At 41.1% G+C, this 20,217-nt stretch overlaps 1 protein-coding gene across 4 annotated transcripts in view; it reads right to left on the reverse strand.

Moving 5' to 3' along the window:
- Nucleotides 1-20,217, reverse strand: part of mid2 (midline 2) — a 159,244-nt gene that overhangs the window by 93,810 nt on the left and 45,217 nt on the right. Inside the window, exon 1 of one of the 4 annotated variants that reach the window (XM_083914913.1) lies at nt 13,080-13,317. The exons of the other annotated variants lie outside the window; for them this stretch is intronic. The gene's annotated coding sequence lies outside the window, so the exon portion shown is untranslated. Of the gene's footprint in view, nt 1-13,079; nt 13,318-20,217 lie in introns of those variants that run through there. 4 annotated transcript variants of the gene reach the window in all.

Genomic DNA, 20,217 nt, shown 5'->3' on the forward strand with positions numbered 1-20,217 from the left:
ACCTCAATCTGCTGTGGACCTGTTGTTATGCAGTGAGCATTCCACAAATATCTACAAACAGGCAAAAGGTTAAAGATGCTAATTACAAATTAAAGGATTGTCTCTGCCAGCTTGCTTGTATGAAACAGTAACACATTACTAATTAAAACGCTTCCTGGAACAAAACAGAACAATGAAGCTTGAAATTTTTATGGAACAGGAAAAATGTTCTAACATGGCACAACAAGATGGCGACTTAATTTCTCTCTTCGCCTCGCTCTCCGTTCTTTAGAAAACAAGGAGCTTCCATTCATTACTTTATGAGGTACCTTGAGCCAACACACGTCTCTCCACAGAGAATGACTGGCCTGTTTGTGCGATGTTGGTGGATCACAGACCCTCACACTTTTTGGCGAGGCATGGTACTAATTAAGGGTGCACACATTAACATGACTAATAAAAACACCCTGACGCAGCACTGCTGTATGAATACTTTCATTCGTGATCGTGTTAGCAAACAGAGCTCTCATGTTCTGGTCCTTAACATGGCATTTACTCTAATCACCTCAGCTGAGCATTTAAACCAGGAAGAAACAGAACATTGTTGAGTGGAATTCAGTCACATTAGTGGATTGAAATGCGGACGTTTTTTGGACGGCAGCAATCTGGGTTAAAAATACCCACAAGCAGAAAACACGTCAGCTACCAGGCACTGCTGAGTTTTGCCAGACAGCAGGAGACTACAGTTTATTTACTGCTATGGTTTTGGAAAAAGGAAATGAGGGAGCCCCAAAAATGTGAGAACTTCCAGTTGACCAGTACACTAAACTATACAGATAATTATAAAAGTGGATCAAGCAGCACATTAAACTTGTTGTGTTACATTTCCATGCAGTCGTTGACATAAGCCATGTGTTTAATTGCAGCTGTTTCATTGGATAAAAAGGAATGCTTTAGCATGGACAGACTCCCTTTGGCCACCCGCTTAATTCTGACTGTTTCCCTTCATCTTTTCCTCTTTTTTTTTCTACTCTCACTCTTCTTCCTGCCGCCACTTGCTCAATCTTTCCTCTCCCTCTCTCACTGCCTTTTCCTGCCTTTCTCTCTCTGCTGCAGCTCTCAGAGCGGGCTGGTTTCATCAAACATGTGATTCCTATTCATAGAATGTAAACAGTAACGCAGCCAAGCCAGTGTTTCCATTTCACATTCAGTGCAGTGGAGCAGACTAGCGTAAGCTTAACCCTCACACTGCTACACAAGAGACAGCTAGCTAACGTCATAAAACTAATTTCAAAATTAATCTTGGATGAAAGATTGCATTTTTACACATTTCAGGTTATTATGTTTCTTACATTTTATTAATCTAGGACTGGTGTTTTAATGACACCTTAACACAACCGCAAACACTGCGCTGCAAATTAATTACACAATTTAGTCCCAAGTTGCCTGCAAGGCTACTTATAAAGGAGACATTCCCATCCATCCATCTTCAACCGCTTGTCCCTATTAGGGTTGCGGGGGGGCGTGGTACACCCTGGACAGGACGCCAGTCTATCGCAGGGCACATAGAGACAAACAGAGACAGACAACCAATTCACACTCACATTCACACCTACGGGCAATTTAGAGTCATCAATTTTACCTAACCCTTTCATGTCTTTGGACTGTGTGAGGAAGCCGGAGAACCCATGCAAACAGAGAAAACCCATGCAAACACGAGGAGAAGGGCAAGGAACCCTCTTGCTGTGAGACGACAGTGCTAACCACCACACCACAGTGCCACCCCGGGAAAAATTTCACATTTTGTAAAAGATTTTCAACAAAAGCCACTTTTTAAATTGCCTAGCGAGCATCTGACAGGCTTCAAGGTCAGCCCGCTCTCTTTCACCACATCAGTGGAGTATTAAAAAGGCAGCAGGCAAAGCTGTGACTCACTGTACCAGTTAATTTTCCCATTCCCTGGTTACCAATGTTAACTCTTGATGGAGAAAACATGGGCTAGGACTCTAGGGACAAGATATCTCAGTTCACCTCAGCATGCCTCAGTAGAATCTTCCATAATTATGTAACACATAGAGGCGTGATAAAAGTCTGCATGAATGATACTGGCACAGTAGGGAACTGGTGTGTTGGTCCAGATATTGACGTATTGGATATCATCCAGTAAGTTTCAGCATTGACATGATTAAATACAGTATAATCATACGGTGATGACCTACTGTACTGGTATTTTAGTTTTTCCTATATAAACCATGAAGACAGTACAAGCCACTACTGTGTGCTCTGATTAGTTGTGCATTTGGAGTAATGTGTCAGCATGTGCACAGTGCTAAAGGCTTCTGGGTGTGTGTTTTTTTCTGTTTCTTACACGTGACCGGTTTGTTTTGTCTGTATGTTCCCATGCAGGTGTGTCTCACAGTATTAAAGTGTTTCATATATTCTTTTCAATGCTTGTCAGCAGTGATGAGGGCTCTATCATGTGCTGATGCAAGACACTGAAAATTAAATAAACTACAAATTCTTGACAAACACAAGGCCAAGCATAACTTGCGAATCGGTATAATACACATGAAAGCAGGATTAAATGAGATTCTCAAAGGGTTGTGACAGTGAGTAGAACACACCTCCTCTCTTTCACCCTCCACTTAATGCTTCTGCCTGTTATTGCTTGGCAGCCTGTGGGTAATGAAGTTAATACTGTCAGACGCCGTCTCATCAGCTCTCTGAGGCTCTTTTGCTGCATTGGGGAGCGTTATCAGGCCTTAACACAACACAGAGTAGCAACCATGCCCCTGCCTCACTTCATGCCACTTCCATTATTCATATGCATTTGCCCAGGTGAGAACAAACCCAGGATCAGAAGTTGGCAGAACAGCTTATTAGATATTTAGACGCGGCTGAGCGTGCTAGAGGGAGGAAAGGATGAAGAGCAAGGGAGAAACGCGTTACTGCTAACTGTCAACAAAAGCAAAAATGTAATCCGTAGCAGGCTTCAAGCCCGGTGGGTAGTGGTTGTGGACTTTTGACCCAGGAAATCAGGCTTGTAGATAGACTATGGTCAAGTGGACAGTATCATATAATTCCTCTCTTCAAATATTTAGCTTAAAAGGACCTGGATACACAGTAGATGCCTACAGTAGATGGTGGCCAGCACGCCTCCGGTTTGGAGAAGCTGGCAGGAGGACAGGCGTGGAAGCTAAGCAATGTACTGCTGTAGATAGGGGCAGCAGCTTAATGTATTTTAGCAGCTTAAAGAGAGACCCACTTAAAAGAAATCAATATCAGTCTAAGTGCACGCTATATTTAGAATATTTTCACTGCTTTGCCTGGCTGTGAGACAGCCCAGTTTAAGTTTGCATGGGGGGAGCTGTTATCTATGCTCTCGTCAAAACCACCAGACTACATTTACACAGAACAGAACATGGGAGTTCCTGGTCTACTGCTGCCTAGATCTGTTAGTTTGTTTGTTAGTTTCTAACCCCTTAAAACAACAATGTCACACAGTAACACAAACCAGCAACTCCTGTGTTCTGTGAGGTAAAATGAATGGAAAATGAAAAAATGTTTTTGTCAATGGAGTCTTGTGGCTTTGAGGAGAGCATAGAACAGCTTCACCTCACCCCGTGTAAACTTAATCAGGGTTGTCTCCCAGAAATGCAAAGGGATGAAAATGTTCTAAATAAACTGTACACTTCTTTCTCCTTAAGCCTCGATTTGGCTACCGAAGCTTATTAAAACTTTTTTCTCTCACACCCGTTTTTAAAGCCAGTTCACCTTGAATATTGTCCAAGAGCTACTACATTGATTCAGATTTTTTATGACTTACACAGAAATCCTCAATAGCTAATATGTTGGAGCAAAACATTCCCCTACATGTATTGAAGAGACTAAAATATCAAAAAAGATGATTGTAAAAAAAGCGCACGCTGCAGAACAGAATCCTATTGTCTTGCAGAAAACAAACTTGCTTGTGTTTACAGTTGACGCCAATTCAGCAAGAAATTTCCTATTTTTCATGTGTGTGTATTTGATTGTGTTCAAGAGCATTGCAAGTTAATGGCTTACCTTTTACTGCTATTTTCCATATATATGCAAATTTAGTCCATATCGTGTGAAAAAGCAATCTACACACCACATAAATGGCACTTTCGGCTTCCGGAAAGAGGTTCTTTTCTGTGGGAAATTGCATCCTGTACACCTATATTAGACTGGAAGACTGTCAAGAAAACAATAGTTCTTTGTATGAAGACTGACGACTGACAATATATTGCTGAAAAGTTTTCCCATTGTGGAAAAACAGCTGACGTAGTTAAATGCATCATATTTGTGCTTTAAATGAGCTAAATGATCGGTAAGGCGCCGGACACCTTATCAGTAGCTTGCCAAAATGTATTAACAAATGATGTTGTTGAAGCAGGCGTCATTGATTTTAGAGGAAGCAGATAACCAGGTCAATACTGAGGTCTCAAAAGGATTGACTGCTCGTACGACAACTGTCCTTATTAAGAAACATCTCAGAGCAAAAATAGCCTGTTGTGCTGCTACAATGGATTTGGCGACTTTAAAATGACAAGAGTTTGGACATTTTTCCTCCTTACCGCATACAGATTCAGCTTGTGTTTGCGGTGATAAGATAAAGGAAGACAAAGAGTCAAAGACGGAATGCCTTGGTAGCGAATGTGTGCGTGCTACCTCTCGTGCATGCTGCTTCGTGAATCTGTCTACACCGGCAGCTGGAGCTCAATCTTCCAAACTGTCTTCATAGCCTGCCAGCCAAGGGAAATACATTTATACGCCTGATACAAAAGATAGTACAGATGAAAGACTTGTTGGAGTTGTCTCGGCTGAATCATCCATAACCTCATTACACACAGTATGAGCAACTAACCTCGTTTTGGGGACAGCTCCGTCTCCCTTTCTCAATAGAAAAAAAACACTGTGAAATGACAAAATGAAAATGACGTTTCAATATTTTTAACCACAGATGGATATTCCATTCTAGCTCTGGTGCCCTAAGTGCAAAAGACCTTACTTCCACACCTCATGCCGCACGTTGTAGGACCATGTGTTCCTGGCGCTGCATTTATGCAGATGCAAAAGGACATTTCCCTTAGATTAAACTGGACTTCACTGAACTGTCAGCAAGTGAGAATAGGCTGATTGACCAAATACCAAGTACACCTCCACCTTGGATCGAACCCAATACACTTGGACTCAAATGTCATGCATCATACATCATGCATCCAGGAAGGCCATTTGCGACTTCGGCTGGATATGTAGATGGTGACATTAATAAAGCAGGACTTGTTTGTGATGTGTTACTAGGCCTTTCAGTTATCCATTATGACCTGGTGTCAGGGAAAGGGACAGAGAGATAAAAATACATAAATAAATGAAAGGAGATGGAAAAAAACACAAGGAGAGACAAAGAAACCAGGTCAAAAATAGATGCCAAATGCCACACGCCCAGAGAGAGAAAAACAAAAAGGGCAATAAAGTAAAAAAGAGTAGAGAGGTGGGAGACCTTGCCATCGGCGTGACCCCAGGGAGGGGGTTCCTGTCCTCTATCTCACGCTCTCGCTCTACAAAGTCAGAGAATGCTATTTATACAGCCCTGTAATGTGTGGCATTTCCTTTGAGGGGGGAAAAGCATGAGCCATTGTTTTCCTTGGCTGCCGTTCGATTGGCTCAGCAGGGACCATGAAACGAAATGTCAGAGGCTTGTAGCTCCATTTGTTGGATTTATTTTATTTTACACTGATAAAGATGAATTTGTTCCCTCTCGAGACGGGATCTTGTCGATCTGAGCTCAGACACTAATTTGATGGACTGAGGGATTTTTTCTCTCTCTACCCTTTGTGAAATATTGATATAAGACATGTTGTAGGTTGCCAGTGTGTACACTTTGGGAGAGGCAACACACAATCACAATACATCTGTCTGAAGGCAGATCTGAGCTCGCAGCTGCAGAAACAATGATGTTGTAATGATATGCAACCCATAATCATTGGAAACAGTCATTTGCAGTGGCAAGCAGTCACTTTTAACTTAAGTAGCAGACAACTTCACTTACAAAAGGCAGGCAAAACAACATCACAGTAAATATATGCAAACAAAATTCAAATGTGAAACATCCTAAAAAAGGCTACATTTACTTGATGGACTTAGCTCTTACATATTCCCTTAAACATTTTGAACAATGTGTTTGTGAACTGAGAAAACAAAAACACTCCCACTCCGTATAGCCCTGCAACACTGACACAAATCAATAGGTTGTTAGTTAAACAATAGCTGCCCAACATTGCCGGCATTTTTAAGAATAGCCATTCCCCAGGGTACTGCAAACCAAAGACAATAATTGTGAAGGTTAACAATGCCTACTGCTATATCAATATCGAACTGAACCGGTGGCCTAAAAAGAGCTCAGACCAAGGTTTTTTTTTTTTGCTGGAGGCAGAGTTCTCCCACTTATAGTAATGATGGGTCTGGATAAAATAGACAACTTTAGTGGAGCAATTTTATATTTAAGGATGTAAAAGTGAAAGGTCTGTTAGGAGAGTCTTAGGAGAATATCAGATATTCCTAGAAACCATGACTGTAACTGTAATCAACCAGCAAGAGAGGAAAAAGAGATACTTTTAGAGAGAAGGTGTTCCTTAAAAATGCCTGCTGGGCGGATGAGTGTGTATGTAAGCTGAGGAAAAAAGCCATGTTTCTATTTCCACTTCTGCCTCTGTGACTTTTTGTCTTTGCTTTCTGCTGTGTAACTATTAACCCTCCCCAGAAACCTCCCAAGCTCCTTGATGCTCAAAAATCTTTTTTCACGCCTCCTCCTCTTTACACCTACCATCTCGAACTGTCTCTTTTTAGTTTTTTACCTCTCTCTGCCACCGTTTTGCTGCAAAATCCCACTATTTTTTTATTTCTATTTTTTACCACAACTGCATCTTGAGCTGGAATTAGTATAAAGTTGTTCATTAAAGCTCTGTCTAATGGCCCAGAAATAAAAAACGTGAGAGTTTTTAGCAGGTCTCCATTATAGTTAGAAATCTTAATGGAAACTATCTTCTAATAAGCCTGTGAATATTCTCATTTGTCCAGGTCTTCGTTATCCTCAAAGGATCTGACCAGGCTGGGACTGTCCCAGCCTGGTCAGATGCGTACATGAACTGATGAAGCCTCTTGGATGAGAGGTGAAACGTCTTCCTAGACAAATAACCAAGTCCAGTTGCTTTTGACTGAAATTGCTTTGAGGACTATCTTCTAATGCAGTGACGCCTGAAGCAAATTGGAAATTTTCTTGTATACTTATGCATTTTGTACAAGCTCCATAACATCCTCATATTTGAAAAAACAAACAAACAAACATCTCAACACTATGCTCACATGCCATGATGAAGTACAGTATTTTCCCCTGGGTCACACTCCCATTCCTACGACAGAGATACCCATCCTCCCAGAGTGAGGAGGTGTGATACTCTAACCAACAAAGAAGCATCTGGGGAGGGCAGTATGACGGATGAACTGGGCCTGATCACAAGCTCTTGGTGCCAGTAGGTGAGATCATGGGAAACATGTGTCGCTGTAGGAGTATACACAGGCAGCTGGCTGTTAACGAGCGTGGTGGGAGGTTGGACGCCTCCTCAGCTAAGCTGCTGCTGTTAGGCTGTAGAGAACCTGTAGAGCATGGAAACATGCTCCATAAGATAATTTATTTTACTACACTAGAGCTGTGCGTGGAATCTGTTATCCATGTGCACAACCCATGTGTTTATCACACTGTTTTAATGTCAACATAAAAGGCTATGACACTGACACACAGGGAGGCGAGAGAAAACGCTGATGAAAGAAAGTATCAGCAGAAGGAAAAAAAAGAGTGAAATAAGGTATGGCGATATCTGTCCACCTTCATTCTTTTGATCTCCGTGTGTTTCAGATTATTGTGTCGCAAACTCCTCTTTCCTAGGTCAGTGGGTTGTTGAATCTGTAATCAGTGCAGCCTGTAGCCCCATGCTGAAGCCTGGGCCTCTGCCTGCAGCTCATTGGCTTTCACTGGTTTCCCTTCAGGGGACTGGACCATGACATGCTCTCTGCCACTGCCAGTTTGATCATCTGAGCTACCCTCGACTTCCACACATGCAAAGTTATAACCTAATAAGCAATGGTTCAAACCATGTGATCCATTCCTGGCATGTTACAGAGGATGTTTTGCATTAGTAGGCAACCTGAGGTCTATATCCTCAGGTTGCCAAGTCCAGTTCCTGCCAAGCAGTCCAGTTCAGGTCCTTACACATTGAAACGGTTATTTTTCATTTCCATTTCAAAAATTGAGGTTAGTACAGTACATGGTAAATTTTTTGGTACCAACTCGGCCTTGGTTCCAAGCGAGCTGAGCCAATAATAAAAGGCTGAGTTCAAACACTGCAGACCTCTGATTGGTCAGAGCGAATCGTCACTAGCAGCACACAGAACATCCTGCACAAACGCACCATCTTTAAATAACTAAGTAACCATCAATAGCGACTGCAATTTCTTTATTCACGCAACCCAGATTTAAAAAAAAAATCTGGCGCAGAAAAACATTCAAAATTTTATTTTTAATTATGCGGTGCGCTCTCACCCTTTTTCACAGAGTAACTTACCAGAATATGTTGAGTATAGTTTACAAAAATGTTTTCAGTAGGTTGTGAGCAACATTTGCTGTAGCAAGAACACACAGGCAGATTCTGGAACATTGTTTCACTTTTCGTGAATTGATTTATGTACAAAAATAAACAAGCATGTTTCCTTCTGTCTGCCTGTACTGTACGCCTTCTTGGCTGCAGAAGTGCAGATAAAACTACTAGAAATCTACGTGAAAGCAATGCATCTCATCCACAACATCTTAACGTTAACAGCTAAACTAATACTGCAAACTGTAAAAACACATTTTCATTGAAACATTTAGAACATATACTGATGGATGTAGTTTCCAACTGAATCATATTATTATATAGTAACTTATAATTATATTCATTTGTATATGTTTGAACGTTGAATTTTATTTAAAGATTTTTTTTTTTACTGACAAAAGCACAAGTTATTTTTAAAGTTCAATAAATGCATGATGTCCCCTGGCTCCACTGTAGTTTACACCTTGATTTAGATGATGATATGAATGATCACTGCATTTGGTTTGCAGCTTTAATTTATTATAATGACCAAATTAAATGAAAGGTCATTTAGATTTATGATGCCTCAAGTCGAAACAAATATCTGACGACCCTTGCTGGACCACAGTAAACATAGTGGACCTTATAGGCTGGCTTTAGGGGGCTAATAGTTTGGCATAAAAGCCTTTACAGTAGAGAACAACAATAAAAGTTCGAGAAACCCCCCAAAAACCAACTTGCTTTGGTTTAAGAGCAGAGAGCCTAAGCTTCTCCAGTATTTCTCCGAAATGTATTGACTACAGCTTATTATACGTGTGTTCTGTTCTGCTCAGATAACGTTGCATGCCAGTGGAACAGCTGGGTGCAATTGCTCAATCCCAGTTTTCAGTTTAAACAGCATTGAGGTAGATGTTAAGCACCCAACCGGCATCACCATATAATCACATTAATACTGTTTTTAGCCAGAAGGAGAAAGTTAAGCAATGTGGTGTCATGCATGACTACTCTTTGCTGATCTACATGCAGTGTGAAATGTATCTGGGGGACAGGCTATGCCTGCACTCGGTGCAATGAAGAGATCAAAGGAGTCTGGAAACAAAAACAGAAGGCAATCTGTCACACCATACATCCATCCATGCTATGTCTGCCTCACCTCCCACATTCATCCCCTTGATCCATTCTATATCACATAAAAACCACTTCCTCTGCTAATGAATGCTCCCCAGTAAAGACTTGGCAATCTGTTTTTGTACATTCCACAACGAATCACTTCAGCCTTCATATATACTGTACATTTCATGCAGAATTTAACCTCCATCATACCAATCATAACTGTGCCTATTAGGATTGTCAAAAAAATTGATACTCTGAAAATAATTGTTACTTGGTTGTCGAGAAAATTGAAGGACAGACCAACAGACAGATGAACGCTCCTTCCATTTTAGTTGAAAATATGATTTGGATAGGAGGAGTCATTCTCTTCTAAAAACAGTGACTAGTTAGAGCCCAGGAATGTAACTACTGCCCCACCTGTTTTGACACTTCCCACTTAATATAGTTAGAGCCATGCTTCTGTTTTTGCTGTGCCAACTGTTGTGGTTAATATGAATCTCGTTAAAGCTTGTTAGAGATTTTTATTTTGAAAAATAACTTTCTGTCCGTACACACTCAGCAGCTGTATGCAACTCACAGCAGTAAGAATAGCATTTGATACCGTTATTACTTTGATGCTGTTATAAAACAGACAAATCAAACGTATCCATTCAAACTAACACGGTAGCATATTTAAACCAAACCCAGACGATGGGTCAGACGATGTTATATACTAAAAAGAATATTACTGGCAGCAGGACTAACTTCAGACTGTTTCATCAAGGAAAATGGAAGAATTTCAAGACCTTTTAATGCCACTTGGAATTAGATGTAGGACTTCTGAAATGAAGGCATAAAAAAGTTCTGCCTTACTGGACTTATTTCTACGCTGCTGAACAGTAGACTTCATTTAAAAATCTTCAAGGACTTTTGAGGACTTGAGTAAAGGTGAGGAACACAATATAATTTATGATTTAATAAGTACCTGCAGACACCTTGATAAATCAGCTAAATGTCACAAGTCACTTAATGTAATAAAGGCCTTAAGGCAATCGGAGATGTCTTTCAGATATTCTAATCGGCTCTATATTCTAATTTTGCAACGCGTCTGCTGCTGGTTTCTTCTGTTGAGTGAACTGCTGTGCTGTGTTGTTAACATCCTGTTATGGTGTGATTATTGCACTTACTGCACAAAAAGTCAAATTACTCAAAGTAATAATTATTATCCGTTTTATCTTCCATTTCCTCTTTTCAATGCGTTAAAGGCAAAGGTTCTCCTAGCAGCCCCCCCCCCCCCCCCCCCCACACACACACACACACACAACTTTTAACTGACTGTTACATGACATTCAGCATTAAGGCTTTTAAATTCATTCATTAAATTCAGCCTGACAGTGTATATTATTGGACAACAGTGTTTCTCTAAAGCTACCACTATATCTTAATCTCCTCGCTATCTACGGTGAATAGACAGAACATTACGCACATAAGACCAAACAAAATACGTTAAGAGCAGGTAAAGCTGACACAAAACAATGAGCTTTGCAATGTGCCTTAGAGCACTGATGGGGAAAAGCACCCACCGCTCCTCAGAGGGAGCAAGAGAAACACTCAGGGAGTTGAATGGAAGGAAAGAGGAAGGAGATGGATGATTGATAAGAGAGAGAAGAACAAGAGACATTTAGATTCAGAGGGAGGACGAGAGAGAGAGAGACCACAAGAAAAAAAAAACCTACAGATAGACAGACAGTCGGGAAAGAGGATGTATGGCTATTGAAGGTATAAGTGGCTGCCTGGAGGATTGACTCTTGTTTCTCTGAGATGAATGCATACATGTGTGTGCAGATGTGTAATCGCCCTGATGAGCCAGGTAGTGTAATGGGAAGAGACAGCAGGGCAGCTCTGAGGCTTTATGGAAGAAAAAAAAACAGAACTGAGTAAACAACTACTACAGCACACTTACTGTATAGGACATGGACATGGCTGTTTGGGTTTGTGCTCTTTTAGGCAAAGAGAGAGAGAATGATTGTCAATCTGGAAACAAGATTTAAGATTCAGCAAAGAACGGGTCAAATGAAAAGCAGCTCACTGAGGTGTACTCCACTCATTGTGTAACAACTGCGGTGACCTTCCCTGTTACTACACTTAACTCTTCAATACACAGAGGCTTTCGAGGCAGCCGAACAACAAGCACGTTCCCTCTCACTGTCAGCTAAGCTCAGCAGGATCATCAGGACACAGTTCAGCACTGCGTGAGCTGAATTATGTGTAGCGACACTTTCAACACTCTGAGAACTTTGTGCATTTCAACACAATTTGACAGGGGATTATTGCTGGGGCACTTGCTTACTTCGGCACGGCCGGGCGGCAGATTTGTTTTTGACTTTGAAGTCAGTGTTCACCGCCTCAGACCAGCAGAAATCAGGAAGGAAAGACTTTGGCATCACCCATGTAAAAAAGTACATATGTAATTTTGTCAGACTATGACTGTTCAGTGCGACTGACACGTCCTCAGTCAACATTCAATTCATGTTAGAAATATATTGCAAAACAATCACATCTAAACTAGAATAACAGGAGTATCACCTTAGAAGATGATAAAAAAGGTACAATCACAACAAGTTCACTACTGAGTTTCAAACATGCGGCAAATTCTACAAAAAATTAGACTGGAAAAGACTGGAACAAAATGTAAATAACCAAAGTGTCTGGTTCATGGCACAGAAAGCATGCAGCTGAGACTGAAACCCTCTAAAACATAAACAGAAGGACACACGTGTGTTAGAAGTGTTTCACATGCTTTCACATGCACGAATCTCACTGCTGAATAACTCAATAAAAAGAGTCTGCCATCCTCTGTACAGCAGGGGTAACCCAAAGTAGGGGCGCATTATGGTTTTATGGGAGTAGAAAATGGGTAATTTCACAAAAATCACTGGAAATGATATATGTGGGAAAAACATTTGGTCTAAATCTTATGTTTCAGTCTAATCACACACGTCTACTCAGAATGCTGTTGGTAGCTCACTAAACCAACATCACAAATCAGACCATTTATGGAAAAACAAACCAGATGTGGGTCTACTGACATTAAAATACACGAGAAAACAGTCCATCAATCCCCGATTGTCTAAGTGTGTGCATCGTTTGAATCGCGTCCATTCAAGAGAAATCTCACGGAGCGCAAGACAATCCCAGTGGATGGTGGTGGGGGGAAAGTAACCACCGGTTCTCGTTTCTAATTCCCGGGCGCCTCTGTCACCCCGTCCCCAGCGCGTTTAAGCGCCCACACAGCGGTAGACACAGCAAGCCAGACGCCTCTGTGCGCGAAGGGGAGGGCTTACAGCAATCACCTACCAGCTTAACATGCCGAACTCTCTTTTCTTCTGTCATCTTGAAAGTATATAGCTCGAAATGAAGTTAGAAGAAACACAGGAGAAGGTGGACAGACGGGGAGGGGTTGATCCAAGCCTGTAGAGGTACTGTGGAGGACTCTCTTCTCCCCCAAATCTGATCCACACGGCGCGGCTCAGCAAAAGCGCGGCGCAACGCAAAAACCAAAAAATACCAGCCCGGTGCGTTCAGCCGGTGGGACTGCGCCGCTCCGCTGGCGAGAGCACGGGCAAGCGGAATATTCAACTTTGGGAAAATAAGAGAGGGGGAGAGGCACAGAGTGTGTGTGCGAGAGAGAGAGAGAGAGAGAGAGAGAGAGAGAGAGAGAGAGAGAGAGAGAGAGAGAGGCCAGACAATCACAGGAAAGCGGCTCCTCCTACCCACACAATACAAAAAGCAAAAGCCAGCAGATAGAGGTGCGTCAGTGTTGAAGAGCTGGACGCGTTACTGTTACACACTGTCAACGAATTGAGCCTAATGATAACAACTAATTTGTTGTGTAGCAGCACACTATACGTCATGTCACAGGGGATTCCTACAGTGTATCGGTCGATGGAAATCTAATGTGAAAGCAAAGTTGTTGTTGGTGATAATAACAACCGGCGGCTTGATGGAATGAAGTTTCATCCGTAGGTAAAAAGGTACTTCACCTCAACAGTTAAGAGGAGATGACAGCAGTTGTGAATCCTGTATGGGGAATTAATTAATCACCACAATTGCTCTTCATTTTTCTTATCCTGGAAAAATGATGCAACTCCGGGTAATAAAGCAGCAGACCTCGGATACTTAGAGTCCTGCGTTGTTCATGTATCAATACTTGAAACAGAGAGGACATGTTCAATTGCTAGGAAAAAAAAGACCCAAAGGCGGCAATTAGAATATTCATATATTCCAACTTGGGCAAAAGTGGTTTACTGTATAATAATGTGTGTGTGTGTGTGTGTGTGTGTGCGCGCGCGCGTGTGTGTGCATGTGTGTATTGCTCCTACATGACTGTTACTGCCTAGTTGTTTATAAGTCCCACATTTTGCAATGTAGTATTCCCTTCATATTTCTACAGGATATCACACACACACTGGAGACATATACTACAAAGATTTATCAGAAAATCACTACAACTTTGTTCTGAGCAGGAGGGAGCGAGTCTCTGTCTGCAAGTTTATGAGTGAGTGTGTGTGTGTGTGTGTGTGTTTGTGTGTATGTGTTTGTGCATGTAAGCAGTGCAGAGGTTAAGAGGTTTTGCAGAGCTTTCCAGAAGACTGTTCTGTTGCTGCCTGCACTCTTCCAGGATGTCAGACCTATGCTGCCATTTCTTCTGCATTGCCTCCCCTGTATTAGGACCTTATAAAAGCAGAGCGATGCAAGAAAAGAAAATAGTAAGAGTGAGTTAATATTGTTGAAATGTTACTCAAAAGTTGTAACATACTGCTTTAGGCTCCTACAGAATTAAGAAAGGTAACATTTGAAAAGTTAATTCTTGACTGTTGCCTCCAAAAATATCTCACCATAGGTCATGTCACATAAAACAAAACAGAGGCAGAAGCCTATATACAGTACATAGCTCCAATAAACAAGCCTTTACTAAAGTCACTGTTGAGAAATCACTGAACGTTTTAAGAGATAAGTAGGCAGGAGTAACGTCTGACACTGACAGATTTATGAAATAAGAATAACATCTAGTTACCAGTGAGTCAATTGAGCCTACAGTGTGGAAAGAGTCAGTGGTTGCATGAAGGTGTAAAACGGTAGGTATAGGCTGCTGTAGCCAGACAAAGGTGTGGCCTGGACATGCAAGTGCACTCTATGGCTGTCAACAAGAGCCGCCGCAAATCGTCTGAGAGCCTGTCGGTTTCTTTGAGCTCACTGTTTATTTATGTATATTTACCTGTCTATAGTTCATATATCTGCAAACACAGATGTCATGCCTTTTCTTGTCTTGATTACTGTTTGTGGACCCCCCTCTTTGAATCCCTGTCTTCCTGTCTGCAGCAACGCTGGCCTCCCAGTGCTGCACTTGTTTTCCTACCGAGATACTGGAAAATCATGTCAGTGTGAAGCCAAGGTGGTGCTTCCAGACAAACAGGAAGAATGGGATTGTTTTTTTTCTTCTTTTCTTTCATCTACAGTACACTCTCTACAGTGATTAGAAGTTCTTAGACGAACACCGGCAGGAGTGTTTTGGATTTAAATAGGCCTTTTTTATGCTGTGAGCCTAACATAATGGTTGGCTGATTCACTGCACAGATTGAGACTGCATGCAGCCCCGGGCGTCTATCAGTGCATCTTTACTCAGATATCCTCACTGACCACGTGGACATCTGCTTTTTGTAACTGGCAGGCGTCTCGCCTGAAGGCAGCTTCGGCGTCCAGCGCTCAAAATTAACTCAGTAATTTGCGGTACTGGACAGTGCTGATATAGGTTTCCTCATAGTTTGTGAAGAGCGCTGGGCTGTGATTGGTCAGAGTATTGCTATAGAATTTTTTTTTCAGTCTCTTACTCTAGCTTGAACTACTGACCCCGTGTCCAGACCACAAGTGTTTCAGATGTGTTTTTTACTTGCATGTGTAATGCAAAAGATATGTGGGAACTTCTTGGTTACTGAGGAGCTGCCTTGTTTATTAATGGGCAAACTGTAACCTACACTGTGCATTTACTGCGACTAGACACATTCACTGCTAACCTTTACCTCTGCTTAGATCGCAAACACTTATCTGCTCTGTGCTTTGAAATCTGCAGACCAGACGAAAATGCTGATGTGGTGTTTGCAGTCTAGACAGGGAGTGAGACTCACTTGCTACTGCACTGGCTGGCTATTACACCGCACTCTCATGTGATTAGTAAATCTACATCTGATTAAAACTGATTACTGTTGTAGTATTTCATTAAATAAAAGCTAGTATTTGATGGACACTTATGATTACAGGGATGTACCTGAGCCGTCAGTGCGCACACTGCTCACCTGAAAGTTATGAAGTCACTTGCTGCTACTATTACAATATTACTGTACAGTAAATTTGTATAGAAGCAGCATTTATTTGTACGTATTTAAATTTTAAAAAGTTGCCTTAGAAAACCAAAGCCATAATGATGAGTGTGATGAATACTTGTGAAGGATAAAGGGCAGAATGAGGACAGGATGGATGGGTGAGGCTGCTGCAAACACACTGGCCACTTTGGAAATGACCTCACTATTGTGCTACTGTGGCCCAGGCATGAGGCATATTACGTATCAAATTACCATCAGCTGCAGTATTCAACAATGTTTGAGTGCGTGTATGCACTTAGAAGTGCAAGACAAATCACTGACACCACCACACTGTGTGTGTTCAGAGGAAATGCATCAGCTCCTCTCTTCCTTTTTCCTCTCCCAGCCCACAGATCATCAGGGACTTATTGTACAGCACCAGACTATCTGTGTACTGCAGCAACATGAAGTGACTGGGAAAAACACTCACAGCAGGGACATAAAAAAAACCTTTGTTCCCTTTGGAACATAGGAATTTTTGGGCCGAGTGCAGAAACCTCTAGAGAGTGATCTGGTATTCTGTGCCTGCATGCATTTCTTATTATTGTGGTGTAAAGACACTGCTCAGTAACCATGGCAAACGTTTTATTTTACTCCAATTTTATTGAATTGTATCATAATTACTTTGATTACAAGCACTCTTTCTCAACCTGGTGTGATAGCTGGGAACTGTAATATGGTACTGTGACATTTTGAGCCGTTTCACTTTCATGGTAACAAATTTTTATATTAATCTTACAGCGCTTCACAAAGCAGAACAATAATACCCTTGTAACTCAAACATTTATTTATTTTTGTGTGATAAAATGCCACAAGTTTGTAGCAACACTCGTAACGTAGATAAAGATGACAGCCTCTAGGTCATCCTTCTCTTCAATTCAAATTGATGCCCTCATGAACAGATCTATAAATTACTCAGATGGCATAAACAAAAATGTTACTATGTTTGGCATCACTCCATCAGTTTTCCATTAGCCTCGCCACCTCCAATGGGATATTTTTTGCCAATAGAGTCAGGCTGCGCATTCTGTTTTCACTTCCACCTACAAAGACAAAAAACCCAAATCATATGTGACACAGCAACAAGCTGTGCTTCTTCAGTTGAGAATTGAAGATACTGTGGGTTGTTAAATGTTGACATTTTGACATTCATAGAACAGAGAACGTTTGCTTTACTCTCTGAAGTCTACCTGGTCAATTAGCCTGATGTAAATGCCCAAAGTGTCAGCTCTGATACTCTACACAAACTACCTTTTATTAGAATCAATAAATAGGCTTCTTCCAGGATGTAGTAGGAGTTTGACACACTGCACATATTGAAGGGATTCTTAACTGTGAAGTGGTGCATTTATTTAGACAGTGAAAAGGTCAGATCAGTGTCCCATTGGTGACAAGATCAGATCTAAAGCTGGTATGAGAAAACTAGATTGAAGCTGGCAGTGCAAACCAAACTGAAGACCTTGTTACCCCTGTATGTGTGTGTGTGTGTGTGTGTGTGTGTGTGTGTGTGTGTGTGTGTGTGTGCGCGTGCAGTGGGGGGAATGCCCAGACTTTCTTATCATAGTCACATTGCCTTCTTGATCCTCTGGCTCCACACCAAGACAGGCTGGAGCCAAACACAGGCTGTCCACAGAGCCAAATCTATAATTTATATTAGATAATATTGGGATATTATACCCTAGAGTTTAGATGCAGTAAGGGGCTATGGGCCACCTCGTTAGGATTAGCAGACCAAAAACATGCACAACCAATTTGTCTGTTGTCGGTTGTCTGATGAGACTACAGCATGACACAAAGTCAATCTGTACATTTGGGAGGAACTTTATGTGTAGCACATTTCTTTTATGGTTCACTATTGAAATAGGCTTTGATGTGTCAGTGCAGGTATACTTAAAGGAGACATTGTTCTCTCTTTTGGGGTCATACTTTTTGTTTCTACTGGAACATGTTTACAAAAACAAAACAAACAAAAAAATACTTTTTTCCCCCCTCATACGGCCCGTGAATGTTGCACTTGTATTCACCCTTTGTCTGAGACGCTCTCCTGTAGCACCTTTCTATTTAAAGGGGAATTAACCTGGGCCCCATTTCTCCATATATTTATGTGTAAGTGACTAATGGCTACAACTTTTTTTCTTTTAGTACTGAACATGAGTGCTGAAGCCAGGCCACTTTAAGCTGGGCTGTAATCAAATGAGGAAAACCAGCAATAAGGGAGATCAGAGCAGGATTTCCCCTAGTATATTACTAGCCAGGTGGCCTACTGGGACTAAATCGACTCTAGGCAGAGCTTAAGTATCAGGGATTTCTTTTTTAAATGTAACATGATATTTATATAGAATAGAATAGAAATACTTCCCAAGCTGGGGAATTGCAGTGTAAGAGCAGCATTACACACAGTATATATATATATATATATATATATATATATATATATATATATATATATATATATATTAAAAAAAATATATAAATATTATATTGTTTAAGTAGTGGCAAAACTTCTTTCAGAAACAACTTGTGTAACTGTACGTAATGTGAAACTGCTCGCGATGCTGAACTTTCCTCTCTCTGTCTGTGTCAGACTTTCATACACAATTTTTATACACACACAGTGAGAGTGTGAAGTAACAAGTAAGCGCTAACGTTGTGATTGTAGCAGTGCAGTGTGTACAGTTTATCGTCGTGAATAAACGCTTCAATTCCTCAAAACCGAAGCCGAGTCAGAGCAGACTGCACGGACCTTTAAGGTGGACCGGCTATTTTCAGTTTAGGGACAAGCCGCTCCTCCAAGTTTTTCTCCGCACCGCCTCAGTCCAAGTTTTTTAAAATACACCTTTATTAGTCCCTTGAGTGGTTAAGGTAATTGGCTAAGGCAGTGTAATGATAAGCATCTCCCTGTATTTTTTGGCAAAACATGAATGCTTCACACACACATCTTCAACCCAGGCAGCACAGGACATCGCTATAGTTTCAAGAATAGTGTCACTGACTCAGTATCTGACCAAAAGTCTCCCAATCTATTCCTGAGTTATGGCGTTGAATAATGGCTAAAACAATTATGATATCAGACTGAAGATGACCTTTTATATATAAAATGTCATCAGTTCCATCTCTTTATTTGATATGTTATGTTGTAGTTATGTTACTATATGTCATAGTTAGCAAAAGCTAGTTCATACCTTGACCTTTGACCTCTAAAATCTAAATCTGTTCATGTTTGAGTCCAAGTGGACATTTATACCAAATATGAACAAAATCCCCCATGGCGTTCCTGAGTTATCGTGTTCACAAGAATGGTTCAGGTGTGAGGTCACAGTGACCTTGACCTTTTACCTCCAAAATCTAATTCATTCATTATTGGAGTACAAGTGAAAATTTATGCAAAATATTATGAAATTCCCCTCCAGGGGGTCCTGCGATATTGCTCTCACATTCACAAGAATAGGACAGATGGACAACCAGAAAACATAATGTTTCCTGCCATGACTGTCCAATAACATTCAACACAGCAGAAAGCACAACAGCAACACTATCCAACACCATGCATTCTCTTTGAAGCCAAACCAATGTTTCATGACAACACTGTAATAGTTATTTAACTTCATCTTATAGGCTTTCATGTTAACATGGGGGTCTGAAACAGGAATCTAGAGTCTAATTCAGCTTTAAAAACTTGTTTCCATAATGTCACGTTTGTGATTTCTGCTTGAGTAGCTGCCCGGCTTGGGGACACGCAGTTTGTTGTCAGCTGTCACAATCTTTAGGATCACTGGAGCTACTTTTTTTTTCTCCAATGATGCAACAAGTTGAATTTGTTTAGTATAACTCTGGTTGCCTGGTAGCATCAGACTGTATCACAGTTAGCGGTGTGGTTTGTTTTCCAGAGGCCAGAGAATGGCTTGTTTGTGTGTGTTGCAGTTAGTTTCAATTACAGCCCGACTGAGACACATAGGCATTAGCTCTTAACAGTTAGTGGGTCCACACACTGCTGCTATATGACTGGTGTCTGCCATAAAGCCATTAATAATATTATGTATTTTGCTTTAAAATTACCTAATGGACTGCAGGGGCGG

Source organism: Echiichthys vipera (assembly GCF_963691815.1).
Source record: "Echiichthys vipera genome assembly, chromosome: 6".
NCBI classification, from domain to species: domain Eukaryota; kingdom Metazoa; phylum Chordata; class Actinopteri; order Perciformes; family Trachinidae; genus Echiichthys; species Echiichthys vipera.